Source organism: Clavelina lepadiformis, chromosome 6 (assembly GCF_947623445.1).
Source record: "Clavelina lepadiformis chromosome 6, kaClaLepa1.1, whole genome shotgun sequence".
NCBI lineage: Eukaryota > Metazoa > Chordata > Ascidiacea > Aplousobranchia > Clavelinidae > Clavelina > Clavelina lepadiformis.
Genome location: NC_135245.1, coordinates 6,308,119 through 6,331,882, shown reverse-complemented (window position 1 = coordinate 6,331,882; position 23,764 = coordinate 6,308,119). Strand labels below are relative to the sequence as shown.

Here is a 23,764-nt window from a genome sequence, read left to right as displayed (position 1 = left end):
GATGCCAGGCCGAAAAAGCGGCCAATCTACAACTTTGGCTCAACTGAAACATTGCAAATATCCATTATCGTCTAACAAACAAATAGAATTTTGCTAAATAAAATCAAAAAACCTTGCTTTCCGCTATCGGTTCTGGTACTGTAATTGTTATCCCGTTCATTTTACACGCGAAAAGTATCCAGTCCGACCCTGGGTGAGAAGAGTTTCAACGTCTATTTACGCATTTTTATTTTCACACTTAATGCAACTGCTTTTTAAAAAATTTAATTGCTATTTCCATGCTCGACCAATGTCCTGTTTCCGTAGTGTAGAGGTTATCACGTTCGCCTCACACGCGAAAGGTCCCCAGTTCGATCCTGGGCGGAAACATCGCTAAGTTGTCTCTTTGGATAACATTCGGATGCTCAAAGTTTACTTTTCTAAGCAACTGACTATTTGACGGGTTAAACCAAGCAAAGAAGGCACATCAATTACCACTTCTGCATTACCAATCCTTGAATGGGCAAGGCAATTAATCAACTATATTTGCTGCAAGATTCTTTCTGCTCAATCGGCTAGGGTGTTCGGCTGTTAAACGAAAGCTTTGTGGTTCAGGAAGCGTCAAATAACTAAAACTAAGATCTTTATGAATTTGTTGTACTCCTACGTAGGGCTTTAAATACATGTTTAGACCAATCAGAATGCAGCGTGGTTGGTGGTGTTTCTAGCCTGGGAATTACACTAGCAGTTGGCGTGCTTCAATGTCCCAGGTCGTGTGCAGAAATATGCTAAAAATTAGCATGAAAGTAGCTAAAATTGGGATTTTAGACTAAAAATCCTAGCGTTTTTTTTGCACCTCTGTAAAAAAAGTTTGAATCATTGTTTTTCGATTGCATTTTATGGAATGGTAGTTCAAAGCATACTAAATTGACGGGAAAAAATTCAAAGAGCCCCATCGAGGATTTTCAAGTAATCAGTATTTTAGTAAATTTACTGTATAATAAAATAAAGAAAGATTTCACGGAACCCGGTAGTCCAATGTTAAAGCACGATGCTTAGCTGTCTGTTTTGTTACAAAGGCACCACTGAGATTCGAACCCAGGATCTCCTGTTTACTAGACAGGCGCTTTGCCACTAAGCCATGGCGCCGTACGTCCGTCTTTTCTGAGATTGCTTTTGTGGAATTCGAAGTTTTATTGCCAACACGTTATTAAGTCTGATTAATTCTTCTTGCATGGTTATTGTCTTCAAGATTGGTAAAGGAAATGATATCAGGGCGCCACATCGTAGCCGCCTCCATAGTTCAAGGGTAGAGAACTGTTCTTGTAAACCAGGGGTCGTGAGTTCAATTCTCACTGGAGGCATTTCTGCTAGCATCGCTATGTTAAGTTTACCGTTTCAGTGCGATCTTCAGCAAGACACACAAAACATCAAATATCATTTACTGAATAAAATAGTCGTAATGTTTCCTTCACCCAATTTGTATTCAAACCACCGAGCTTGTGGCTATTATCCGATAGATACAGAAGATATGAGCGAAACATTTACAATGAACCGGTTTCTGCTCTCTTTTCCGGACATAAGCAAAATTTGAAAAGATAATTAAACTGCGTCAACCTACGACTGTCGTGTTTCCGTAGTGTAGTGGTTATCACGTTCGCCTAACACGCGAAAGGTCCCCAGTTCGATCCTGGGCGGAAACATGAGTCGTCCTTACGAAGTTGAACACTAAAAAGAATGCCCGGATTTGATATAAAAAAAGTGCTTCCGTATACAGACAAATGTCATTTTACACGAAGCACTTTCCAGGTTTGATGCCAGGCCGAAAAAGCGGCCAATCTACAACTTTGGCTCAACTGAAACATTGCAAATATCCATTATCGTCTAACAAACAAATAGAATTTTGCTAAATAAAATCAAAAAACCTTGCTTTCCGCTATCGGTTCTGGTACTGTAATTGTTATCCCGTTCATTTTACACGCGAAAAGTATCCAGTCCGACCCTGGGTGAGAAGAGTTTCAACGTCTATTTACGCATTTTTATTTTCACACTTAATGCAACTGCTTTTTAAAAAATTTAATTGCTATTTCCATGCTCGACCAATGTCCTGTTTCCGTAGTGTAGAGGTTATCACGTTCGCCTCACACGCGAAAGGTCCCCAGTTTGATCCTGGGCGGAAACATCGCTAAGTTGTCTCTTTGGATAACATTCGGATGCTCAAAGTTTACTTTTCTAAAACAACTGACTATTTGACGGGTTAAACCAAGCAAAGAAGGCACATCAATTACCACTGCTGCATTACCAATCCTTGAATGGGCAAGGTAATTAATCAACTATATTTGCTGCAAGATTCTTTCTGCTCAATCGGCTAGGGTGTTCGGCTGTTAAACGAAAGCTTGGTGGTTCAGGAAGCGTCAAATAACTAAAACTAAGATCTTTATGAAATTGTTGTACTCCTACGTAGGGCTTTAAATACATGTTTAGACCAATCAGAATGCAGCGTGGTTGGTGGTGTTTCTAGCCTGGGAATTACACTAGCAGTTGGCGTGCTTCAATGTCCCAGGTCGTGTGCAGAAATATGCCAAAAATTAGCATGAAAGTAGCTAAAATTGGGATTTTAGACTAAAAATCCTAGTGTTTTTTTTTGCGCCTCTGTAAAAAAAGTTTGAATCATTGTTTTTCGATTGCATTTTATGGAATGGTAGTTCAAAGCATACTAAATTGACGGGAAAAAATTCAGAGAGCCCCATCGAGGATTTTCAAGTAATCAGTCTTTTAGTAAATTTACTGTATAATAAAACAAAGAAAGATTTCACGGAACCCGGTAGTCCAATGTTAAAGCACGATGCTTAGCTGTCTGTTTTGTTACAAAGGCATGCACCACTAGGATTCGATGTTAAAAATTAGCATGAAAGTAGCTAAAATTGGGATTTTAGACTAATAATTCTAGTGTTTATTTTGCGCCTCTGTAAAAAAAGTTTGAATCATTGTTTTTCGATTGCATTTTATGGAATGGTAGTTCAAAGCATACTAAATTGACGGGAAAAAATTCAGAGAGCCCCATCGAGGATTTTCAAGTAATCAGTCTTTTAGTAAATTTACTGTATAATAAAACAAAGAAAGATTTCACGGAACCCGGTAGTCCAATGTTAAAGCACGATGCTTAGCTGTCTGTTTTGTTACAAAGGCACCACTGGGATTCGAACCCAGGATCTCTTGTTTACTAGACAGGCGCTTTGCCACTAAGCCATGGCGCCGTACGTCCGTCTTTTCTGAGATTGCTTTTGTGGAATTCGAAGTTTTATTGCCATCACGTTGATTAAGTCTGATTAATTCTTCTTGCATGGTTATTGTCTTCAAGATTGGTAAAGGAAATGATATCAGGGCGCCACATCGTAGCCGCCTCCATAGTTCAGGGGTAGAGAACTGGTCTTGTAAACCAGGGGTCGTGAGTTCAATTCTCACTGGAGGCATTTCTGCTACCATCGCTATGTTAAGTTTACCGTTTCAGTGCGATCTTCAGCAAGACACACAAAACATCAAATATCATTTACTGAATAAAATAGTCGTAATGTTTCCTTCACCCAATTTGTATTCAAACCACCGAGCTTGTGGCTATTATCCGATAGATACAGAAGATATGAGCGAAACATTTACAATGAACCGGTTTCTGCTCTCTTTTCCGGACATAAGCAAAATTTAAAAAGATAATTAAACTGCGTCAACCTACGACTGTCGTGTTTCCGTAGTGTAGTGGTTATCACGTTCGCCTAACACGCGAAAGGTCCCCAGTTCGATCCTGGGCGGAAACATGAGTCGTCCTTACGAAGTTGAACACTAAAAAGAATGCCCGGATTTGATATAAAAAAAGTGCTTCCGTATACAGACAAATGTCATTTTACACGAAGCACTTTCCAGGTTTGATGCCAGGCCGAAAAAGCGGCCAATCTACAATTTTGGCTCAACTGAAACATTCCAAATATCCATTATCGTCTAACAAACAAATAGAATTTTGCTAAATAAAATCAAAAAACCTTGCTTTCCGCTATCGGTTCTGGTACTGTAATTGTTATCCCGTTCATTTTACACGCGAAAAGTATCCAGTCCGACCCTGGGTGAGAAGAGTTTCAACGTCTATTTACGCATTTTTATTTTCACACTTAATGCAACTGCTTTTTAAAAAATTTAATTGCTATTTCCATGCTCGACCAATGTCCTGTTTCCGTAGTGTAGAGGTTATCACGTTCGCCTCACACGCGAAAGGTCTCCAGTTCGATCCTGGGTGGAAACATCGCTAAGTTGTCTCTTTGGATAACATTCGGATGCTCAAAGTTTATTTTTCTAAACAACTGACTATTTGACGGGTTAAACCAAGCAAAGAAGGCACATCAATTACCACTTCTGCATTACCAATCCTTGAATGGGCAAGGCAATTAATCAACTATATTTGCTGCAAGATTCTTTCTGCTCAATCGGCTAGGGTGTTCGGCTGTTAAACGAAAGCTTCGTGGTTCAGGAAGCGTCAAATAACTAAAACTAAGATCTTTATGAAATTGTTGTACTCCTACGTAGGGCTTTAAATACATGTTTAGACCAATCAGAATGCAGCGTGGTTGGTGGTGTTTCTAGCCTGGAAATTACACTAGCAGTTGGCGTGCTTCAATGTCCCAGGTCGTGTGCAGAAATATGCTAAAAATTAGCATGAAAGTAGCTAAAATTGGGATTTTAGACTAAAAATCCTAGTGTTTTTTTTGCGCCTCTGTAAAAAAGTTTGAATCATTGTTTTTCGATTGCATTTTATGGAATGGTAGTTCAAAGCATACTAAATTGACGGGAAAAAATTCAGAGAGCCCCATCGAGGATTTTCAAGTAATCAGTCTTTTAGTAAATTTACTGTATAATAAAATAAAGAAAGATTTCACGGAACCCGGTAGTCCAATGTTAAAGCACGATGCTTAGCTGTCTGTTTTGTTACAAAGGCACCACTGGGATTCAAACCCAGGATCTCCTGTTTACTAGACAGGCGCTTTGCCACTAAGCCATGGCGCCGTACGTCCGTCTTTTCTGAGATTGCTTTTGTGGAATTCGAAGTTTTATTGCCATCACGTTGATTAAGTCTGATTAATTCTTCTTGCATGGTTATTGTCTTCAAGATTGGTAAAGGAAATGATATCAGGGCGCCACATCGTAGCCGCCTCCATAGTTCAAGGGTAGAGAACTGTTCTTGTAAACCAGGGGTCGTGAGTTCAATTCTCACTGGAGGCATTTCTGCTAGCATCGCTATGTTAAGTTGACCGTTTCAGTGCGATCTTCAGCAAGACACACAAAACATCAAATATCATTTACTGAATAAAATAGTCGTAATGTTTCCTTCACCCAATTTGTATTCAAACCACCGAGCTTGTGGCTATTATCCGATAGATACAGAAGATATGAGCGAAACATTTACAATGAACCGGTTTCTGCTCTCTTTTCCGGACATAAGCAAAATTTGAAAAGATAATTAAACTGCGTCAACCTACGACTGTCGTGTTTCCGTAGTGTAGTGGTTATCACGTTCGCCTAACACGCGAAAGGTCCCCAGTTCGATCCTGGGCGGAAACATGAGTCGTCCTTACGAAGTTGAACACTAAAAAGAATACCCGGATTTGATATAAAAAAAGTGCTTCCGTATACAGACAAATGTCATTTTACACGAAGCACTTTCCAGGTTTGATGCCAGGCCGAAAAAGCGGCCAATCTACAACTTTGGCTCAACTGAAACATTCCAAATATCCATTATCGTCTAACAAACAAATAGAATTTTGCTAAATAAAATAAAAAACCTTGCTTTCCGCTATCGGTTCTGGTACTGTAATTGTTATCCCGTTCATTTTACACGCGAAAATATCCAGTCCGACCCTGGGTGAGAACAGTCTCAACGTCTATTTACGCATTTTTATTTTCACACTTAATGCAACTGCTTTTTAAAAAATTTAATTGCTATTTCCATGCTCGACCAATGTCCTGTTTCCGTAGTGTAGAGGTTATCACGTTCGCCTCACACGTGAAAGGTCCCCAGTTCGATCCTGGGCGGAAACATCGCTAAGTTGTCTCTTTGGATAACATTCGGATGCTCAAAGTTTATTTTTCTAAACAACTGACTATTTGACGGGTTAAACCAAGCAAAGAAGGCACATCAATTACCACTTCTGCATTACCAATCCTTGAATGGGCAAGGCAATTAATCAACTATATTTGCTGCAAGATTCTTTCTGCTCAATCGGCTAGGGTGTTCGGCTGTTAAACGAAAGCTTGGTGGTTCAGGAAGCGTCAAATAACTAAAACTAAGATCTTTATGAATTTGTTGTACTCCTACGTAGGGCTTTAAATACATGTTCAGACCAATCAGAATGCAGCGTGGTTGGTGGTGTTTCTAGCCTGGGAATTACACTAGCAGTTGGCGTGCTTCAATGTCCCAGGTCGTGTGCAGAAATATGTTAAAAATTAGCATGAAAGTAGCTAAAATTGGGATTTTAGACTAAAAATCCTAGTGTTTTTTTTGCGCCTCTGTAAAAAAAGTTTGAATCATTGTTTTTCGATTGCATTTTATGTAATGGTAGTTCAAAGCATACTAAATTGACGGGAAAAAATTCAGAGAGCCCCATCGAGGATTTTCAAGTAATCAGTCTTTTAGTAAATTTACTGTATAATAAAACAAAGAAAGATTTCACGGAACCCGGTAGTCCAATGTTAAAGCACGATGCTTAGCTGTCTGTTTTGTTACAAAGGCATGCACCACTAGGATTCGATGTTAAAAATTAGCATGAAAGTAGCTAAAATTGGGATTTTAGACTAATAATTCTAGTGTTTATTTTGCGCCTCTGTAAAAAAAGTTTGAATCATTGTTTTTCGATTGCATTTTATGGAATGGTAGTTCAAAGCATACTAAATTGACGGGAAAAAATTCAGAGAGCCCCATCGAGGATTTTCAAGTAATCAGTCTTTTAGTAAATTTACTGTATAATAAAACAAAGAAAGATTTCACGGAACCCGGTAGTCCAATGTTAAAGCACGATGCTTAGCTGTCTGTTTTGTTACAAAGGCACCACTGGGATTCGAACCCAGAATCTCTTGTTTACTAGACAGGCGCTTTGCCACTAAGCCATGGCGCCGTACGTCCGTCTTTTCTGAGATTGCTTTTGTGCAATTCGAAGTTTTATTGCCATCACGTTGATTAAGTCTGATTAATTCTTCTTGCATGGTTATTGTCTTCAAGATTGGTAAAGGAAATGATATCAGGGCGCCACATCGTAGCCGCCTCCATAGTTCAGGGGTAGAGAACTGGTCTTGTAAACCAGGGGTCGTGAGTTCAATTCTCACTGGAGGCATTTCTGCTAGCATCGCTATGTTAAGTTGACCGTTTCAGTGCGATCTTCAGCAAGACACACAAAACATCAAATATCATTTACTGAATAAAATAGTCGTAATGTTTCCTTCCTCCAATTTGTATTCAAACCACCGAGCTTGTGGCTATTATCCGATAGATACAGAAGATATGAGCGAAACATTTACAATGAACCGGTTTCTGCTCTCTTTTCCGGACATAAGCAAAATTTGAAAAGATAATTAAACTGCGTCAACCTACGACTGTCGTGTTTCCGTAGTGTAGTGGTTATCACGTTCGCCTAATACGCGAAAGGTCCCCAGTTCGATCCTGGGCGGAAACATGAGTCGTCCTTACGAAGTTGAACACTAAAAAGAATGCCCGGATTTGATATAAAAAAAGTGCTTCCGTATACAGACAAATGTCATTTTACACGAAGCACTTTCCAGGTTTGATGCCAGGCCGAAAAAGCGGCCAATCTACAATTTTGGCTCAACTGAAACATTCCAAATATCCATTATCGTCTAACAAACAAATAGAATTTTGCTAAATAAAATCAAAAAACCTTGCTTTCCGCTATCGGTTCTGGTACTGTAATTGTTATCCCGTTCATTTTACACGCGAAAAGTATCCAGTCCGACCCTGGGTGAGAAGAGTTTCAACGTCTATTTACGCATTTTTATTTTCACACTTAATGCAACTGCTTTTTAAAAAATTTAATTGCTATTTCCATGCTCGACCAATGTCTTGTTTCCGTAGTGTAGAGGTTATCACGTTCGCCTCACACGCGAAAGGTCTCCAGTTCGATCCTGGGTGGAAACATCGCTAAGTTGTCTCTTTGGATAACATTCGGATGCTCAAAGTTTATTTTTCTAAACAACTGACTATTTGACGGGTTAAACCAAGCAAAGAAGGCACATCAATTACCACTTCTGCATTACCAATCCTTGAATGGGCAAGGCAATTAATCAACTATATTTGCTGCAAGATTCTTTCTGCTCAATCGGCTAGGGTGTTCGGCTGTTAAACGAAAGCTTGGTGGTTCAGGAAGCGTCAAATAACTAAAACTAAGATCTTTATGAAATTGTTGTACTCCTACGTAGGGCTTTAAATACATGCTTAGACCAATCAGAATGCAGCGTGGTTGGTGGTGTTTCTAGCCTGGGAATTACACTAGCAGTTGGCGTGCTTCAATGTCCCAGGTCGTGTGCAGAAATATGCTAAAAATTAGCATGAAAGTAGCTAAAATTGGGATTTTAGACTAAAAATCCTAGTGTTTTTTTTGCGCCTCTGTAAAAAAGTTTGAATCATTGTTTTTCGATTGCATTTTATGAAATGGTAGTTCAAAGCATACTAAATTGACGGGAAAAAATTTAGAGAGCCCCATCGAGGATTTTCAAGTAATCAGTCTTTTAGTAAATTTACTGTATAATAAAATAAAGAAAGATTTCACGGAACCCGGTAGTCCAATGTTAAAGCACGATGCTTAGCTGTCTGTTTTGTTACAAAGGCACCACTGGGATTCAAACCCAGGATCTCCTGTTTACTAGACAGGCGCTTTGCCACTAAGCCATGGCGCCGTACGTCCGTCTTTTCTGAGATTGCTTTTGTGCAATTCGAAGTTTTATTGCCATCACGTTGATTAAGTCTGATTAATTCTTCTTGCATGGTTATTGTCTTCAAGATTGGTAAAGGAAATGATATCAGGGCGCCACATCGTAGCCGCCTCCATAGTTCAGGGGTAGAGAACTGGTCTTGTAAACCAGGGGTCGTGAGTTCAATTCTCACTGGAGGCATTTCTGCTAGCATCGCTATGTTAAGTTGACCGTTTCAGTGCGATCTTCAGCAAGACACACAAAACATCAAATATCATTTACTGAATAAAATAGTCGTAATGTTTCCTTCACCCAATTTGTATTCAAACCACCGAGCTTGTGGCTATTATCCGATAGATACAGAAGATATGAGCGAAACATTTACAATGAACCGGTTTCTGCTCTCTTTTCCGGACATAAGCAAAATTTGAAAAGATAATTAAACTGCGTCAACCTACGACTGTCGTGTTTCCGTAGTGTAGTGGTTATCACGTTCGCCTAACACGCGAAAGGTCCCCAGTTCGATCCTGGGCGGAAACATGAGTCGTCCTTACGAAGTTGAACACTAAAAAGAATACCCGGATTTGATATAAAAAAAGTGCTTCCGTATACAGACAAATGTCATTTACACTAAGCACTTTCCAGGTTTGATGCCAGGCCGAAAAAGCGGCCAATCTACAACTTTGGCTCAACTGAAACATTCCAAATATCCATTATCGTCTAACAAACAAATAGAATTTTGCTAAATAAAATCAAAAACCTTGCTTTCCGCTATCGGTTCTGGTACTGTAATTGTTATCCCGTTCATTTTACACGCGAAAAGTATCCAGTCCGACCCTGGGTGAGAACAGTCTCAACGTCTATTTACGCATTTTTATTTTCACACTTAATGCAACTGCTTTTTAAAAAATTTAATTGCTATTTCCATGCTCGACCAATGTCCTGTTTCCGTAGTGTAGAGGTTATCACGTTCGCCTCACACGCGAAAGGTCCCCAGTTCGATCCTGGGCGGAAACATCGCTAAGTTGTCTCTTTGGATAACATTCGGATGCTCAAAGTTTATTTTTCTAAACAACTGACTATTTGACGGGTTAAACCAAGCAAAGAAGGCACATCGATTACCACTTCTGCATTACCAATCCTTGAATGGGCAAGGCAATTAATCAACTATATTTGCTGCAAGATTCTTTCTGCTCAATCGGCTAGGGTGTTCGGCTGTTAAACGAAAGCTTGGTGGTTCAGGAAGCGTCAAATAACTAAAACTAAGATCTTTATGAAATTGTTGTACTCCTACGTAGGGCTTTAAATACATGTTTAGACCAATCAGAATGCAGCGTGGTTGGTGGTGTTTCTAGCCTGGGAATTACACTAGCAGTTGGCGTGCTTCAATGTCAAAGGTAGTGTGCAGAAATATGCCAAAAATTAGCATGAAAGTAGCTAAAATTGGGATTTTAGACTAAAAATCCTAGTGTTTTTTTTGCGCCTCTGTAAAAAAAGTTTGAATCATTGTTTTTCGATTGCATTTTATGGAATGGTAGTTCAAAGCATACTAAATTGACGGGAAAAAATTCAGAGAGCCCCATCGAGGATTTTCAAGTAATCAGTCTTTTAGTAAATTTACTGTATAATAAAACAAAGAAAGATTTTACGGAACCCGGTAGTCCAATGTTAAAGCACGATGCTTAGCTGTCTGTTTTGTTACAAAGGCACCACTGGGATTCAAACCCAGGATCTCCTGTTTACTAGACAGGCGCTTTGCCACTAAGCCATGGCGCCGTACGTCCGTCTTTTCTGAGATTGCTTTTGTGCAATTCGAAGTTTTATTGCCATCACGTTGATTAAGTCTGATTAATTCTTCTTGCATGGTTATTGTCTTCAAGATTGGTAAAGGAAATGATATCAGGGCGCCACATCGTAGCCGCCTCCATAGTTCAGGGGTAGAGAACTGGTCTTGTAAACCAGGGGTCGTGAGTTCAATTCTCACTGGAGGCATTTCTGCTAGCATCGCTATGTTAAGTTGACCGTTTCAGTGCGATCTTCAGCAAGACACACAAAACATCAAATATCATTTACTGAATAAAATAGTCGTAATGTTTCCTTCACCCAATTTGTATTCAAACCACCGAGCTTGTGGCTATTATCCGATAGATACAGAAGATATGAGCGAAACATTTACAATGAACCGGTTTCTGCTCTCTTTTCCGGACATAAGCAAAATTTGAAAACATAATTAAACTGCGTCAACCTACGACTGTCGTGTTTCCGTAGTGTAGTGGTTATCACGTTCGCCTAACACGCGAAAGGTCCCCAGTTCGATCCTGGGTGGAAACATGAGTCGTCCTTACGAAGTTGAACACTAAAAAGAATACCCGGATTTGATATAAAAAAAGTGCTTCCGTATACAGACAAATGTCATTTACACTAAGCACTTTCCAGGTTTGATGCCAGGCCGAAAAAGCGGCCAATCTACAACTTTGGCTCAACTGAAACATTCCAAATATCCATTATCGTCTAACAAACAAATAGAATTTTGCTAAATAAAATAAAAAACCTTGCTTTCCGCTATCGGTTCTGGTACTGTAATTGTTATCCCGTTCATTTTACACGCGAAAATATCCAGTCCGACCCTGGGTGAGAACAGTCTCAACGTCTATTTACGCATTTTTATTTTCACACTTAATGCAACTGCTTTTAAAAAAATTTAATTGCTATTTCCATGCTTGACCAATGTCCTGTTTCCGTAGTGTAGAGGTTATCACGTTCGCCTCACACGCGAAAGGTCCCCAGTTCGATCCTGGGCGGAAACATCGCTAAGTTGTCTCTTTGGATAACATTCGGATGCTCAAAGTTTATTTTTCTAAACAACTGACTATTTGACGGGTTAAACCAAGCAAAGAAGGCACATCGATTACCACTTCTGCATTACCAATCCTTGAATGGGCAAGGCAATTAATCAACTATATTTGCTGCAAGATTCTTTCTGCTCAATCGGCTAGGGTGTTCGGCTGTTAAACGAAAGCTTGGTGGTTCAGGAAGCGTCAAATAACTAAAACTAAGATCTTTATAAATTTGTTGTACTCCTACGTAGGGCTTTAAATACATGTTTAGACCAATCAGAATGCAGCGTGGTTGGTGGTGTTTCTAGCCTGGGAATTACACTAGCAGTTGGCGTGCTTCAATGTCCCAGGTCGTGTGCAGAAATATGCCAAAAATTAGCATGAAAGTAGCTAAAATTGGGATTTTAGACTAAAAATCCTAGTGTTTTTTTTGCGCCTCTGTAAAAAAAGTTTGAATCATTGTTTTTCGATTGCATTTTATGTAATGGTAGTTCAAAGCATACTAAATTGACGGGAAAAAATTCAGAGAGCCCCATCGAGGATTTTCAAGTAATCAGTCTTTTAGTAAATTTACTGTATAATAAAACAAAGAAAGATTTCACGGAACCCGGTAGTCCAATGTTAAAGCACGATGCTTAGCTGTCTGTTTTGTTACAAAGGCATGCACCACTAGGATTCGATGTTAAAAATTAGCATGAAAGTAGCTAAAATTGGGATTTTAGACTAATAATTCTAGTGTTTATTTTGCGCCTCTGTAAAAAAAGTTTGAATCATTGTTTTTCGATTGCATTTTATGGAATGGTAGTTCAAAGCATACTAAATTGACGGGAAAAAATTCAGAGAGCCCCATCGAGGATTTTCAAGTAATCAGTCTTTTAGTAAATTTACTGTATAATAAAACAAAGAAAGATTTCACGGAACCCGGTAGTCCAATGTTAAAGCACGATGCTTAGCTGTCTGTTTTGTTACAAAGGCACCACTGGGATTCGAACCCAGAATCTCTTGTTTACTAGACAGGCGCTTTGCCACTAAGCCATGGCGCCGTACGTCCGTCTTTTCTGAGATTGCTTTTGTGGAATTCGAAGTTTTATTGCCATCACGTTGATTAAGTCTGATTAATTCTTCTTGCATGGTTATTGTCTTCAAGATTGGTAAAGGAAATGATATCAGGGCGCCACATCGTAGCCGCCTCCATATTTCAGGGGTAGAGAACTGGTCTTGTAAACCAGGGGTCGTGAGTTCAATTCTCACTGGAGGCATTTCTGCTAGCATCGCTATGTTAAGTTGACCGTTTCAGTGCGATCTTCAGCAAGACACACAAAACATCAAATATCATTTACTGAATAAAATAGTCGTAATGTTTCCTTCCTCCAATTTGTATTCAAACCACCGAGCTTGTGGCTATTATCCGATAGATACAGAAGATATGAGCGAAACATTTACAATGAACCGGTTTCTGCTCTCTTTTCCGGACATAAGCAAAATTTGAAAAGATAATTAAACTGCGTCAACCTACGACTGTCGTGTTTCCGTAGTGTAGTGGTTATCACGTTCGCCTAATACGCGAAAGGTCCCCAGTTCGATCCTGGGCGGAAACATGAGTCGTCCTTACGAAGTTGAACACTAAAAAGAATGCCCGGATTTGATATAAAAAAAGTGCTTCCGTATACAGACAAATGTCATTTTACACGAAGCACTTTCCAGGTTTGATGCCAGGCCGAAAAAGCGGCCAATCTACAATTTTGGCTCAACTGAAACATTCCAAATATCCATTATCGTCTAACAAACAAATAGAATTTTGCTAAATAAAATCAAAAAACCTTGCTTTCCGCTATCGGTTCTGGTACTGTAATTGTTATCCCGTTCATTTTACACGCGAAAAGTATCCAGTCCGACCCTGGGTGAGAAGAGTTTCAACGTCTATTTACGCATTTTTATTTTCACACTTAATGCAACTGCTTTTTAAAAAATTTAATTGCTATTTCCATGCTCGACCAATGTCTTGTTTCCGTAGTGTAGAGGTTATCACGTTCGCCTCACACGCGAAAGGTCTCCAGTTCGATCCTGGGTGGAAACATCGCTAAGTTGTCTCTTTGGATAACATTCGGATGCTCAAAGTTTATTTTTCTAAACAACTGACTATTTGACGGGTTAAACCAAGCAAAGAAGGCACATCAATTACCACTTCTGCATTACCAATCCTTGAATGGGCAAGGCAATTAATCAACTATATTTGCTGCAAGATTCTTTCTGCTCAATCGGCTAGGGTGTTCGGCTGTTAAACGAAAGCTTGGTGGTTCAGGAAGCGTCAAATAACTAAAACTAAGATCTTTATGAAATTGTTGTACTCCTACGTAGGGCTTTAAATACATGCTTAGACCAATCAGAATGCAGCGTGGTTGGTGGTGTTTCTAGCCTGGGAATTACACTAGCAGTTGGCGTGCTTCAATGTCCCAGGTCGTGTGCAGAAATATGCTAAAAATTAGCATGAAAGTAGCTAAAATTGGGATTTTAGACTAAAAATCCTAGTGTTTTTTTTGCGCCTCTGTAAAAAAGTTTGAATCATTGTTTTTCGATTGCATTTTATGAAATGGTAGTTCAAAGCATACTAAATTGACGGGAAAAAATTCAGAGAGCCCCATCGAGGATTTTCAAGTAATCAGTCTTTTAGTAAATTTACTGTATAATAAAATAAAGAAAGATTTCACGGAACCCGGTAGTCCAATGTTAAAGCACGATGCTTAGCTGTCTGTTTTGTTACAAAGGCACCACTGGGATTCAAACCCAGGATCTCCTGTTTACTAGACAGGCGCTTTGCCACTAAGCCATGGCGCCGTACGTCCGTCTTTTCTGAGATTGCTTTTGTGCAATTCGAAGTTTTATTGCCATCACGTTGATTAAGTCTGATTAATTCTTCTTGCATGGTTATTGTCTTCAAGATTGGTAAAGGAAATGATATCAGGGCGCCACATCGTAGCCGCCTCCATAGTTCAGGGGTAGAGAACTGGTCTTGTAAACCAGGGGTCGTGAGTTCAATTCTCACTGGAGGCATTTCTGCTAGCATCGCTATGTTAAGTTGACCGTTTCAGTGCGATCTTCAGCAAGACACACAAAACATCAAATATCATTTACTGAATAAAATAGTCGTAATGTTTCCTTCACCCAATTTGTATTCAAACCACCGAGCTTGTGGCTATTATCCGATAGATACAGAAGATATGAGCGAAACATTTACAATGAACCGGTTTCTGCTCTCTTTTCCGGACATAAGCAAAATTTGAAAAGATAATTAAACTGCGTCAACCTACGACTGTCGTGTTTCCGTAGTGTAGTGGTTATCACGTTCGCCTAACACGCGAAAGGTCCCCAGTTCGATCCTGGGCGGAAACATGAGTCGTCCTTACGAAGTTGAACACTAAAAAGAATACCCGGATTTGATATAAAAAAAGTGCTTCCGTATACAGACAAATGTCATTTACACTAAGCACTTTCCAGGTTTGATGCCAGGCCGAAAAAGCGGCCAATCTACAACTTTGGCTCAACTGAAACATTCCAAATATCCATTATCGTCTAACAAACAAATAGAATTTTGCTAAATAAAATCAAAAACCTTGCTTTCCGCTAACGGTTCTGGTACTGTAATTGTTATCCCGTTCATTTTACACGCGAAAAGTATCCAGTCCGACCCTGGGTGAGAACAGTCTCAACGTCTATTTACGCATTTTTATTTTCACACTTAATGCAACTGCTTTTTAAAAAATTTAATTGCTATTTCCATGCTCGACCAATGTCCTGTTTCCGTAGTGTAGAGGTTATCACGTTCGCCTCACACGCGAAAGGTCCCCAGTTCGATCCTGGGCGGAAACATCGCTAAGTTGTCTCTTTGGATAACATTCGGATGCTCAAAGTTTATTTTTCTAAACAACTGACTATTTGACGGGTTAAACCAAGCAAAGAAGGCACATCGATTACCACTTCTGCATTACCAATCCTTGAATGGGCAAGGCAATTAATCAACTATATTTGCTGCAAGATTCTTTCTGCTCAATCGGCTAGGGTGTTCGGCTGTTAAACGAAAGCTTGGTGGTTCAGGAAGCGTCAAATAACTAAAACTAAGATCTTTATGAAATTGTTGTACTCCTACGTAGGGCTTTAAATACATGTTTAGACCAATCAGAATGCAGCGTGGTTGGTGGTGTTTCTAGCCTGGGAATTACACTAGCAGTTGGCGTGCTTCAATGTCAAAGGTCGTGTGCAGAAATATGCCAAAAATTAGCATGAAAGTAGCTAAAATTGGGATTTTAGACTAAAAATCCTAGTGTTTTTTTTGCGCCTCTGTAAAAAAAGTTTGAATCATTGTTTTTCGATTGCATTTTATGGAATGGTAGTTCAAAGCATACTAAATTGACGGGAAAAAATTCAGAGAGCCCCATCGAGGATTTTCAAGTAATCAGTCTTTTAGTAAATTTACTGTATAATAAAACAAAGAAAGATTTTACGGAACCCGGTAGTCCAATGTTAAAGCACGATGCTTAGCTGTCTGTTTTGTTACAAAGGCACCACTGGGATTCAAACCCAGGATCTCCTGTTTACTAGACAGGCGCTTTGCCACTAAGCCATGGCGCCGTACGTCCGTCTTTTCTGAGATTGCTTTTGTGCAATTCGAAGTTTTATTGCCATCACGTTGATTAAGTCTGATTAATTCTTCTTGCATGGTTATTGTCTTCAAGATTGGTAAAGGAAATGATATCAGGGCGCCACATCGTAGCCGCCTCCATAGTTCAGGGGTAGAGAACTGGTCTTGTAAACCAGGGGTCGTGAGTTCAATTCTCACTGGAGGCATTTCTGCTAGCATCGCTATGTTAAGTTGACCGTTTCAGTGCGATCTTCAGCAAGACACACAAAACATCAAATATCATTTACTGAATAAAATAGTCGTAATGTTTCCTTCACCCAATTTGTATTCAAACCACCGAGCTTGTGGCTATTATCCGATAGATACAGAAGATATGAGCGAAACATTTACAATGAACCGGTTTCTGCTCTCTTTTCCGGACATAAGCAAAATTTGAAAACATAATTAAACTGCGTCAACCTACGACTGTCGTGTTTCCGTAGTGTAGTGGTTATCACGTTCGCCTAACACGCGAAAGGTCCCCAGTTCGATCCTGGGTGGAAACATGAGTCGTCCTTACGAAGTTGAACACTAAAAAGAATACCCGGATTTGATATAAAAAAAGTGCTTCCGTATACAGACAAATGTCATTTACACTAAGCACTTTCCAGGTTTGATGCCAGGCCGAAAAAGCGGCCAATCTACAACTTTGGCTCAACTGAAACATTCCAAATATCCATTATCGTCTAACAAACAAATAGAATTTTGCTAAATAAAATAAAAAACCTTGCTTTCCGCTATCGGTTCTGGTACTGTAATTGTTATCCCGTTCATTTTACACGCGAAAATATCCAGTCCGACCCTGGGTGAGAACAGTCTCAACGTCTATTTACTCATTTTTATTTTCACACTTAATGCAACTGCTTTTAAAAAAATTTAATTGCTATTTCCATGCTTGACCAATGTCCTGTTTCCGTAGTGTAGAGGTTATCACGTTCGCCTCACACGCGAAAGGTCCCCAGTTCGATCCTGGGCGGAAACATCGCTAAGTTGTCTCTTTGGATAACATTCGGATGCTCAAAGTTTATTTTTCTAAACAACTGACTATTTGACGGGTTAAACCAAGCAAAGAAGGCACATCGATTACCACTTCTGCATTACCAATCCTTGAATGGGCAAGGCAATTAATCAACTATATTTGCTGCAAGATTCTTTCTGCTCAATCGGCTAGGGTGTTCGGCTGTTAAACGAAAGCTTGGTGGTTCAGGAAGCGTCAAATAACTAAAACTAAGATCTTTATAAATTTGTTGTACTCCTACGTAGGGCTTTAAATACATGTTTAGACCAATCAGAATGCAGCGTGGTTGGTGGTGTTTCTAGCCTGGGAATTACACTAGCAGTTGGCGTGCTTCAATGTCCCAGGTCGTGTGCAGAAATATGCCAAAAATTAGCATGAAAGTAGCTAAAATTGGGATTTTAGACTAAAAATCCTAGTGTTTTTTTTGCGCCTCTGTAAAAAAAGTTTGAATCATTGTTTTTCGATTGCATTTTATGGAATGGTAGTTCAAAGCATACTAAATTGACGGGAAAAAATTCAGAGAGCCCCATCGAGGATTTTCAAGTAATCAGTCTTTTAGTAAATTTACTGTATAATAAAACAAAGAAAGATTTCACGGAACCCGGTAGTCCAATGTTAAAGCACGATGCTTAGCTGTCTGTTTTGTTACAAAGGCATGCACCACTAGGATTCGATGTTAAAAATTAACATGAAAGTAGCTAAAATTGGGATTTTAGACTAATAATTCTAGTGTTTATTTTGCGCCTCTGTAAAAAAAGTTTGAATCATTGTTTTTCGATTGCATTTTATGGAATGGTAGTTCAAAGCATACTAAATTGACGGGAAAAAATTCAGAGAGCCCCATCGAGGATTTTCAAGTAATCAGTCTTTTAGTAAATTTACTGTATAATAAAACAAAGAAAGATTTCACGGAACCCGGTAGTCCAAAGTTAAAGCACGTTGCTTAGCTGTCTGTTTTGTTACAAAGGCACCACTGGGATTCGAACCCAGGATCTCTTGTTTACTAGACAGGCGCTTTGCCACTAAGCCATGGCGCCGTACGTCCGTCTTTTCTGAGATTGCTTTTGTGGAATTCGAAGTTTTATTGCCATCACGTTGATTAAGTCTGATTAAGTCTTCTTGCATGGTTATTGTCTTCAAGATTGGTAAAGGAAATGATATCAGGGCGCCACATCGTAGCCGCCTCCATAGTTCAGGGCTAGAGAACTGGTCTTGTGAACCAGGGGTCGTGAGTTCAATTCTCACTGGAGGCATTTCTGCTAGCATCGCTATGTTAAGTTGACCGTTTCAGTGCGATCTTCAGCAAGACACACAAAACATCAAATATCATTTACTGAATAAAATAGTCGTAATGTTTCCTTCACCCAATTTGTATTCAAACCACCGAGCTTGTGGCTATTATCCGATAGATACAGAAGATATGAGCGAAACATTTACAATGAACCGGTTTCTGCTCTCTTTTCCGGACATAAGCAAAATTTGAAAAGATAATTAAACTGCGTCAACCTACGACTGTCGTGTTTCCGTAGTGTAGTGGTTATCACGTTCGCCTAACACGCGAAAGGTTCCCAGTTCGATCCTGGGCGGAAACATGAGTCGTCCTTACGAAGTTGAACACTAAAAAGAATGCCCGGATTTGATATAAAAAAAAGTGCTTCCGTATACAGACAATTGTCATTTTACACGAAGCACTTTCCAGGTTTGATGCCAGGCCGAAAAAGCGGCCAATCTACAATTTTGGCTCAACTGAAACATTCCAAATATCCATTATCGTCTAACAAACAAATATAATTTTGCTAAATAAAATCAAAAAACCTTGCTTTCCGCTATCGGTTCTGGTACTGTAATTGTTATCCCGTTCATTTTACACGCGAAAAGTATCCAGTCCGACCCTGGGTGAGAACAGTTTCAACGTCTATTTACGCATTTTTATTTTCACACTTAATGCAACTGCTTTTTAAAAAATTTAACTGCTATTTCCATGCTCGACCAATGTCCTGTTTCCGTAGTGTAGAGGTTATCACGTTCGCCTCACACGCGAAAGGTCCCCAGTTCGATCCTGGGCGGAAACATCGCTAAGTTGTCTCTTTGGATAACATTCGGATGCTCAAAGTTTATTTTTCTAAACAACTGACTATTTGACGGGTTAAACCAAGCAAAGAAGGCACATCAATTACCACTTCTGCATTACCAATCCTTGAATGGGCAAGGCAATTAATCAACTATATTTGCTGCAAGATTCTTTCTGCTCAATCGGCTAGGGTGTTCGGCTGTTAAACGAAAGCTTGGTGGTTCAAGAAGCGTCAAATAACTAAAACTAAGATCTTTATGAAATTGTTGTACTCCTACGTAGGGCTTTAAATACATGTTTAGACCAATCAGAATGCAGCGTGGTTGGTGGTGTTTCTAGCCTGGGAATTTCACTAGCAGTTGGCGTGCTTCAATGTCCCAGGTCGTGTGCAGAATTATGCTAAAAATTAGCATGAAATTAGCTAAAATTGGGATTTTAGACTAAAAATTCTAGTGTTTTTTTTGCACCAATGTAAAAAAAGTTTGAATCATTGTTTTTCGATTGCATTTTATGGAATGGTAGTTCAAAGCGTTTTAAATTGACGGGAAAAAATTCAGAGAGCCCCATCGAGGATTTTCAAGTAATCAGTCTTTTAGTAAATTTACTGTATAATAAAACAAAGAAAGATTTCACGGAACCCGGTAGTCCAATGTTAAAGCACGATGCTTAGCTGTCTGTTTTGTTACAAAGGCACCACTGGGATTCGAACCCAGGATCTCTTGTTTACTAGACAGGCGCTTTGCCACTAAGCCATGGCGCCGTACGTCCGTCTTTTCTGAGATTGCTTTTGTGTAATTCGAAGTTTTATTGCCATCACGTTGATTAAGTCTGATTAATTCTTCTTGCATGGTTATTGTCTTCAAGATTGGTAAAGGAAATGATATCAGGGCGCCACATCGTAGCCGCCTCCATAGTTCAGGGCTAGAGAACTGGTCTTGTAAACCAGGGGTCGTGAGTTCAATTCTCACTGGAGGCATTTCTGCTAGCATCGCTATGTTAAGTTGACCGTTTCAGTGCGATCTTCAGCAAGACACACAAAACATCAAATATCATTTACTGAATAAAATAGTCGTAATGTTTCCTTCACCCAATTTGTATTCAAACCACCGAGCTTGTGGCTATTATCCGATAGATACAGAAGATATGAGCGAAACATTTACAATGAACCGGTTTCTGCTCTCTTTTCCGGACATAAGCAAAATTTGAAAAGATAATTAAACTGCGTCAACCAACGACTGTCATGTTTCCGTAGTGTAGTGGTTATCACGTTCGCCTAACACGCGAAAGGTCCCCAGTTCGATCCTGGGCGGAAACATGAGTCGTCCTTACGAAGTTGAACACTAAAAAGAATGCCCGAATTTGATATAAAAAAAGTGCTTCCGTATACAGACAAATGTCATTTTACACGAAGCACTTTCCAGGTTTGATGCCAGGCCGAAAAAGCGGCCAATCTACAACTTTGGCTCAACTGAAACATTCCAAATATCCATTATCGTCTAACAAACAAATAGAATTTTGCTAAATAAAATCAAAAAACCTTGCTTTCCGCTATCGGTTCTGGTACTGTAATTGTTATCCCGTTCATTTTACACGCGAAAAGTATCCAGTCCGACCCTGGGTGAGAAGAGTTTCAACGTCTATTTACGCATTTTTATTTTCACACTTAATGCAACTGCTTTTTAAAAAATTTAATTGCTATTTCCATGCTCGACCAATGTCCTGTTTCCGTAGTGTAGAGGTTATCACGTTCGCCTCACACGCGAAAGGTCCCCAGTTCGATCCTGGGTGGAAACATCGCTAAGTTGTCTCTTTGGATAACATTCGGATGCTCAAAGTTTATTTTTCTAAACAACTGACTATTTGACGGGTTAAACCAAGCAAAGAAGGCACATCAATTACCACTTCTGCATTACCAATCCTTGAATGGGCAAGGCAATTAATCAACTATATTTGCTGCAAGATTCTTTCTGCTCAATCGGCTAGGGTGTTCGGCTGTTAAACGAAAGCTTGGTGGTTCAAGAAGCGTCAAATAACTAAAACTAAGATCTTTATGAAATTGTTGTACTCCTACGTAGGGCTTTAAATACATGTTTAGACCAATCAGAATGCAGCGTGGTTGGTGGTGTTTCTAGCCTGGGAATTTCACTAGCAGTTGGCGTGCTTCAATGTCCCAGGTCGTGTGCAGAATTATGCTAAAAATTAGCATGAAAGTAGCTAAAATTAGGATTTTAGACTAAAAATTCTAGTGTTTTTTTTGCACCAATGTAAAAAAAGTTTGAATCATTGTTTTTCGATTGCATTTTATGGAATGGTAGTTCAAAGCATACTAAATTGACGGGAAATAATTCAGAGAGCCCAATCGAGGATTTTCAAGTAATCAGTCTTTTAGTAAATTTACTGTATAATAAAACAAAGAAAGATTTCACGGAACCCGGTAGTCCAATGTTAAAGCACGATGCTTAGCTGTCTGTTTGGTTACAAAGGCACCACTGGGATTCGATGTTAAAAATTAGCATGAAAGTAGCTAAAATTGGGATTTTAGACTAAAAATCCTACTGTTTATTTTGCGCCTCTGTAAAAAAAGTTTGAATCATTTTTTTTCGATTGCATTTTATGGAATGGTAGTTCAAAGCATACTAAATTGACGGGAAAAAATTCAAAGAGCCCCATCGAGGATTTTCAAGTAATCAGTATTTTAGTAAATTTACTGTATAATAAAACAAAGAAAGATTTCACGGAACCCGGTAGTCCAATGTTAAAGCACGATGCTTAGCTGTCTGTTTTGTTACAAAGGCACCACTGGGATTCAAACCCAGGATATCCTGTTTACTAGACAGGCGCTTTGCCACTAAGCCATGGCGCCGTACGTCCGTCTTTTCTGAGATTGCTCTTCTGCAATTCGAAGTTTTATTGCCATCACGTTGATTAAGTCTGAATAGTTCTTCTTGCATGGTTATTGTCTTCAAGATTGGTAAGGGAAATTATATTAGGGCGCCACATCGTAGCCGCCTCCATAGCTCAGGGGTAGAGCACTGGTCTTGTAAACCAGGGGTCGTGAGTTCAATTCTCACTGGAGGCATTTCTGCTAGCATCGCTATGTTAAGTTGACCGTTTCAGTGCGATCTTCAGCAAGACACACATAACATCAAATATCATTTACTGAATAAAATAGTCGTAATGTTTCCTTCACCCAATTTGTATTCAAACCACCGAGCTTGTGGCTATTATCCGATAGATACAGAAGATATGAGCGAAACATTTACAATGAACCGGTTTCTGCTCTCTTTTCCGGACATAAACAAAATTTGAAAACGTAATTAAACTGCGTCAACCTACGACTGTCGTGTTTCCGTAGTGTAGTGGTTATCACGTTCGCCTAACACGCGAAAGGTCCCCAGTTCGATCCTGGGCGGAAACATGAGTCGTCCTTACGAAGTTGAACACTAAAAAGAATGCCCGGATTTGATATAAAAAAGTGCTTCCGTATACAGACAAATGTCATTTTACACGAAGCACTTTCCAGGTTTGATGCCAGGCCGAAAAAGCGGCCAATCTACAACTTTGGCTCAACTGAAACATTCCAAATATCCATTATCGTCTAACAAACAAATAGAATTTTGCTAAATAAAATCAAAAAACCTTGCTTTCCGCTATCGGTTCTGGTACTGTAATTGTTATCCCGTTCATTTTACACGCGAAAAGTATCCAGTCCGACCCTGGGTGAGAAGAGTTTCAACGTCTATTTACGCATTTTTATTTTCACACTTAATGCAACTGCTTTTTAAAAAATTTAATTGCTATTTCCATGCTCAACCAATGTCTTGTTTCCGTAGTGTAGAGGTTATGACGTTTGCCTCACACGCGAAAGATCCCCAGTTCGATCCTGGGCGGAAACATCGCTAAGTTGTCTCTTTGGATAACATTCGGATGCTCAAAGTTTACTTTTCTAAAACAACTGACTATTTGACGGGTTAAACCAAGCAAAGAAGGCACATCAATTACCACTGCTGCATTACCAATCCTTGAATGGGCAAGGCAATTAATCAACTATATTTGCTGCAAGATTCGTTCTGCTCAATCGGCTAGGGTGTTCGGCTGTTAAACGAAAGCTTGGTGGTTCAGGAAGCGTCAAATAACTAAAACTAAGATCTTTATGAATTTGTTGTACTCCTACGTAGGGCTTTAAAAACATGTTTAGACCAATCAGAATGCAGCGTGGTTGG

At 39.5% G+C, this 23,764-nt stretch overlaps 45 non-coding genes across 45 annotated transcripts; 33 read left to right on the top strand and 12 right to left on the bottom strand.

Moving 5' to 3' along the window:
- Positions 1-296: 296 nt before the first annotated feature.
- On the top strand, positions 297-369 carry Trnav-cac (transfer RNA valine (anticodon CAC)). The gene has a single exon. It is a non-coding gene; the product is annotated as a tRNA-Val (tRNA).
- Positions 370-1,056: 687 nt separating this feature from the next.
- On the bottom strand, positions 1,057-1,128 carry Trnat-agu (transfer RNA threonine (anticodon AGU)). Its single transcript has one exon. It is a non-coding gene; the product is annotated as a tRNA-Thr (tRNA).
- Positions 1,129-1,609: 481 nt separating this feature from the next.
- Positions 1,610-1,682, top strand: Trnav-aac (transfer RNA valine (anticodon AAC)). The gene has a single exon. It is a non-coding gene; the product is annotated as a tRNA-Val (tRNA).
- Positions 1,683-2,088: 406 nt separating this feature from the next.
- On the top strand, positions 2,089-2,161 carry Trnav-cac (transfer RNA valine (anticodon CAC)). The gene has a single exon. It is a non-coding gene; the product is annotated as a tRNA-Val (tRNA).
- A 1,003-nt stretch (positions 2,162-3,164) lies between these two features.
- Trnat-agu (transfer RNA threonine (anticodon AGU)) lies at positions 3,165-3,236 on the bottom strand. Its single transcript has one exon. It is a non-coding gene; the product is annotated as a tRNA-Thr (tRNA).
- Positions 3,237-3,380: 144 nt separating this feature from the next.
- On the top strand, positions 3,381-3,452 carry Trnat-ugu (transfer RNA threonine (anticodon UGU)). Its single transcript has one exon. It is a non-coding gene; the product is annotated as a tRNA-Thr (tRNA).
- Positions 3,453-3,718: 266 nt separating this feature from the next.
- On the top strand, positions 3,719-3,791 carry Trnav-aac (transfer RNA valine (anticodon AAC)). The gene has a single exon. It is a non-coding gene; the product is annotated as a tRNA-Val (tRNA).
- A 406-nt stretch (positions 3,792-4,197) lies between these two features.
- Trnav-cac (transfer RNA valine (anticodon CAC)) lies at positions 4,198-4,270 on the top strand. Its single transcript has one exon. It is a non-coding gene; the product is annotated as a tRNA-Val (tRNA).
- A 686-nt stretch (positions 4,271-4,956) lies between these two features.
- Trnat-agu (transfer RNA threonine (anticodon AGU)) lies at positions 4,957-5,028 on the bottom strand. The gene has a single exon. It is a non-coding gene; the product is annotated as a tRNA-Thr (tRNA).
- A 482-nt stretch (positions 5,029-5,510) lies between these two features.
- On the top strand, positions 5,511-5,583 carry Trnav-aac (transfer RNA valine (anticodon AAC)). Its single transcript has one exon. It is a non-coding gene; the product is annotated as a tRNA-Val (tRNA).
- Positions 5,584-5,987: 404 nt separating this feature from the next.
- Positions 5,988-6,060, top strand: Trnav-cac (transfer RNA valine (anticodon CAC)). The gene has a single exon. It is a non-coding gene; the product is annotated as a tRNA-Val (tRNA).
- A 1,001-nt stretch (positions 6,061-7,061) lies between these two features.
- Positions 7,062-7,133, bottom strand: Trnat-agu (transfer RNA threonine (anticodon AGU)). The gene has a single exon. It is a non-coding gene; the product is annotated as a tRNA-Thr (tRNA).
- Positions 7,134-7,277: 144 nt separating this feature from the next.
- Positions 7,278-7,349, top strand: Trnat-ugu (transfer RNA threonine (anticodon UGU)). The gene has a single exon. It is a non-coding gene; the product is annotated as a tRNA-Thr (tRNA).
- A 266-nt stretch (positions 7,350-7,615) lies between these two features.
- Trnai-aau (transfer RNA isoleucine (anticodon AAU)) lies at positions 7,616-7,688 on the top strand. The gene has a single exon. It is a non-coding gene; the product is annotated as a tRNA-Ile (tRNA).
- A 406-nt stretch (positions 7,689-8,094) lies between these two features.
- Positions 8,095-8,167, top strand: Trnav-cac (transfer RNA valine (anticodon CAC)). The gene has a single exon. It is a non-coding gene; the product is annotated as a tRNA-Val (tRNA).
- A 686-nt stretch (positions 8,168-8,853) lies between these two features.
- Positions 8,854-8,925, bottom strand: Trnat-agu (transfer RNA threonine (anticodon AGU)). Its single transcript has one exon. It is a non-coding gene; the product is annotated as a tRNA-Thr (tRNA).
- Positions 8,926-9,069: 144 nt separating this feature from the next.
- Trnat-ugu (transfer RNA threonine (anticodon UGU)) lies at positions 9,070-9,141 on the top strand. Its single transcript has one exon. It is a non-coding gene; the product is annotated as a tRNA-Thr (tRNA).
- A 266-nt stretch (positions 9,142-9,407) lies between these two features.
- On the top strand, positions 9,408-9,480 carry Trnav-aac (transfer RNA valine (anticodon AAC)). Its single transcript has one exon. It is a non-coding gene; the product is annotated as a tRNA-Val (tRNA).
- A 404-nt stretch (positions 9,481-9,884) lies between these two features.
- Positions 9,885-9,957, top strand: Trnav-cac (transfer RNA valine (anticodon CAC)). Its single transcript has one exon. It is a non-coding gene; the product is annotated as a tRNA-Val (tRNA).
- A 687-nt stretch (positions 9,958-10,644) lies between these two features.
- Trnat-agu (transfer RNA threonine (anticodon AGU)) lies at positions 10,645-10,716 on the bottom strand. The gene has a single exon. It is a non-coding gene; the product is annotated as a tRNA-Thr (tRNA).
- A 144-nt stretch (positions 10,717-10,860) lies between these two features.
- Trnat-ugu (transfer RNA threonine (anticodon UGU)) lies at positions 10,861-10,932 on the top strand. The gene has a single exon. It is a non-coding gene; the product is annotated as a tRNA-Thr (tRNA).
- A 266-nt stretch (positions 10,933-11,198) lies between these two features.
- Positions 11,199-11,271, top strand: Trnav-aac (transfer RNA valine (anticodon AAC)). The gene has a single exon. It is a non-coding gene; the product is annotated as a tRNA-Val (tRNA).
- Positions 11,272-11,674: 403 nt separating this feature from the next.
- On the top strand, positions 11,675-11,747 carry Trnav-cac (transfer RNA valine (anticodon CAC)). The gene has a single exon. It is a non-coding gene; the product is annotated as a tRNA-Val (tRNA).
- Positions 11,748-12,748: 1,001 nt separating this feature from the next.
- Trnat-agu (transfer RNA threonine (anticodon AGU)) lies at positions 12,749-12,820 on the bottom strand. The gene has a single exon. It is a non-coding gene; the product is annotated as a tRNA-Thr (tRNA).
- A 144-nt stretch (positions 12,821-12,964) lies between these two features.
- Trnat-ugu (transfer RNA threonine (anticodon UGU)) lies at positions 12,965-13,036 on the top strand. Its single transcript has one exon. It is a non-coding gene; the product is annotated as a tRNA-Thr (tRNA).
- Positions 13,037-13,302: 266 nt separating this feature from the next.
- Trnai-aau (transfer RNA isoleucine (anticodon AAU)) lies at positions 13,303-13,375 on the top strand. Its single transcript has one exon. It is a non-coding gene; the product is annotated as a tRNA-Ile (tRNA).
- A 406-nt stretch (positions 13,376-13,781) lies between these two features.
- Positions 13,782-13,854, top strand: Trnav-cac (transfer RNA valine (anticodon CAC)). The gene has a single exon. It is a non-coding gene; the product is annotated as a tRNA-Val (tRNA).
- A 686-nt stretch (positions 13,855-14,540) lies between these two features.
- Positions 14,541-14,612, bottom strand: Trnat-agu (transfer RNA threonine (anticodon AGU)). Its single transcript has one exon. It is a non-coding gene; the product is annotated as a tRNA-Thr (tRNA).
- Positions 14,613-14,756: 144 nt separating this feature from the next.
- On the top strand, positions 14,757-14,828 carry Trnat-ugu (transfer RNA threonine (anticodon UGU)). Its single transcript has one exon. It is a non-coding gene; the product is annotated as a tRNA-Thr (tRNA).
- A 266-nt stretch (positions 14,829-15,094) lies between these two features.
- On the top strand, positions 15,095-15,167 carry Trnav-aac (transfer RNA valine (anticodon AAC)). Its single transcript has one exon. It is a non-coding gene; the product is annotated as a tRNA-Val (tRNA).
- Positions 15,168-15,571: 404 nt separating this feature from the next.
- Trnav-cac (transfer RNA valine (anticodon CAC)) lies at positions 15,572-15,644 on the top strand. Its single transcript has one exon. It is a non-coding gene; the product is annotated as a tRNA-Val (tRNA).
- Positions 15,645-16,331: 687 nt separating this feature from the next.
- Positions 16,332-16,403, bottom strand: Trnat-agu (transfer RNA threonine (anticodon AGU)). Its single transcript has one exon. It is a non-coding gene; the product is annotated as a tRNA-Thr (tRNA).
- A 144-nt stretch (positions 16,404-16,547) lies between these two features.
- Positions 16,548-16,619, top strand: Trnat-ugu (transfer RNA threonine (anticodon UGU)). Its single transcript has one exon. It is a non-coding gene; the product is annotated as a tRNA-Thr (tRNA).
- A 266-nt stretch (positions 16,620-16,885) lies between these two features.
- Positions 16,886-16,958, top strand: Trnav-aac (transfer RNA valine (anticodon AAC)). Its single transcript has one exon. It is a non-coding gene; the product is annotated as a tRNA-Val (tRNA).
- A 403-nt stretch (positions 16,959-17,361) lies between these two features.
- Trnav-cac (transfer RNA valine (anticodon CAC)) lies at positions 17,362-17,434 on the top strand. Its single transcript has one exon. It is a non-coding gene; the product is annotated as a tRNA-Val (tRNA).
- Positions 17,435-18,435: 1,001 nt separating this feature from the next.
- On the bottom strand, positions 18,436-18,507 carry Trnat-agu (transfer RNA threonine (anticodon AGU)). The gene has a single exon. It is a non-coding gene; the product is annotated as a tRNA-Thr (tRNA).
- Positions 18,508-18,989: 482 nt separating this feature from the next.
- Trnav-aac (transfer RNA valine (anticodon AAC)) lies at positions 18,990-19,062 on the top strand. Its single transcript has one exon. It is a non-coding gene; the product is annotated as a tRNA-Val (tRNA).
- Positions 19,063-19,469: 407 nt separating this feature from the next.
- On the top strand, positions 19,470-19,542 carry Trnav-cac (transfer RNA valine (anticodon CAC)). The gene has a single exon. It is a non-coding gene; the product is annotated as a tRNA-Val (tRNA).
- A 687-nt stretch (positions 19,543-20,229) lies between these two features.
- Positions 20,230-20,301, bottom strand: Trnat-agu (transfer RNA threonine (anticodon AGU)). Its single transcript has one exon. It is a non-coding gene; the product is annotated as a tRNA-Thr (tRNA).
- A 482-nt stretch (positions 20,302-20,783) lies between these two features.
- Trnav-aac (transfer RNA valine (anticodon AAC)) lies at positions 20,784-20,856 on the top strand. Its single transcript has one exon. It is a non-coding gene; the product is annotated as a tRNA-Val (tRNA).
- A 406-nt stretch (positions 20,857-21,262) lies between these two features.
- Positions 21,263-21,335, top strand: Trnav-cac (transfer RNA valine (anticodon CAC)). Its single transcript has one exon. It is a non-coding gene; the product is annotated as a tRNA-Val (tRNA).
- Positions 21,336-22,332: 997 nt separating this feature from the next.
- On the bottom strand, positions 22,333-22,404 carry Trnat-agu (transfer RNA threonine (anticodon AGU)). Its single transcript has one exon. It is a non-coding gene; the product is annotated as a tRNA-Thr (tRNA).
- Positions 22,405-22,548: 144 nt separating this feature from the next.
- Positions 22,549-22,620, top strand: Trnat-ugu (transfer RNA threonine (anticodon UGU)). The gene has a single exon. It is a non-coding gene; the product is annotated as a tRNA-Thr (tRNA).
- Positions 22,621-22,886: 266 nt separating this feature from the next.
- Trnav-aac (transfer RNA valine (anticodon AAC)) lies at positions 22,887-22,959 on the top strand. Its single transcript has one exon. It is a non-coding gene; the product is annotated as a tRNA-Val (tRNA).
- A 405-nt stretch (positions 22,960-23,364) lies between these two features.
- Trnav-cac (transfer RNA valine (anticodon CAC)) lies at positions 23,365-23,437 on the top strand. The gene has a single exon. It is a non-coding gene; the product is annotated as a tRNA-Val (tRNA).
- The last annotated feature ends 327 nt before the right edge of the window (positions 23,438-23,764 follow it).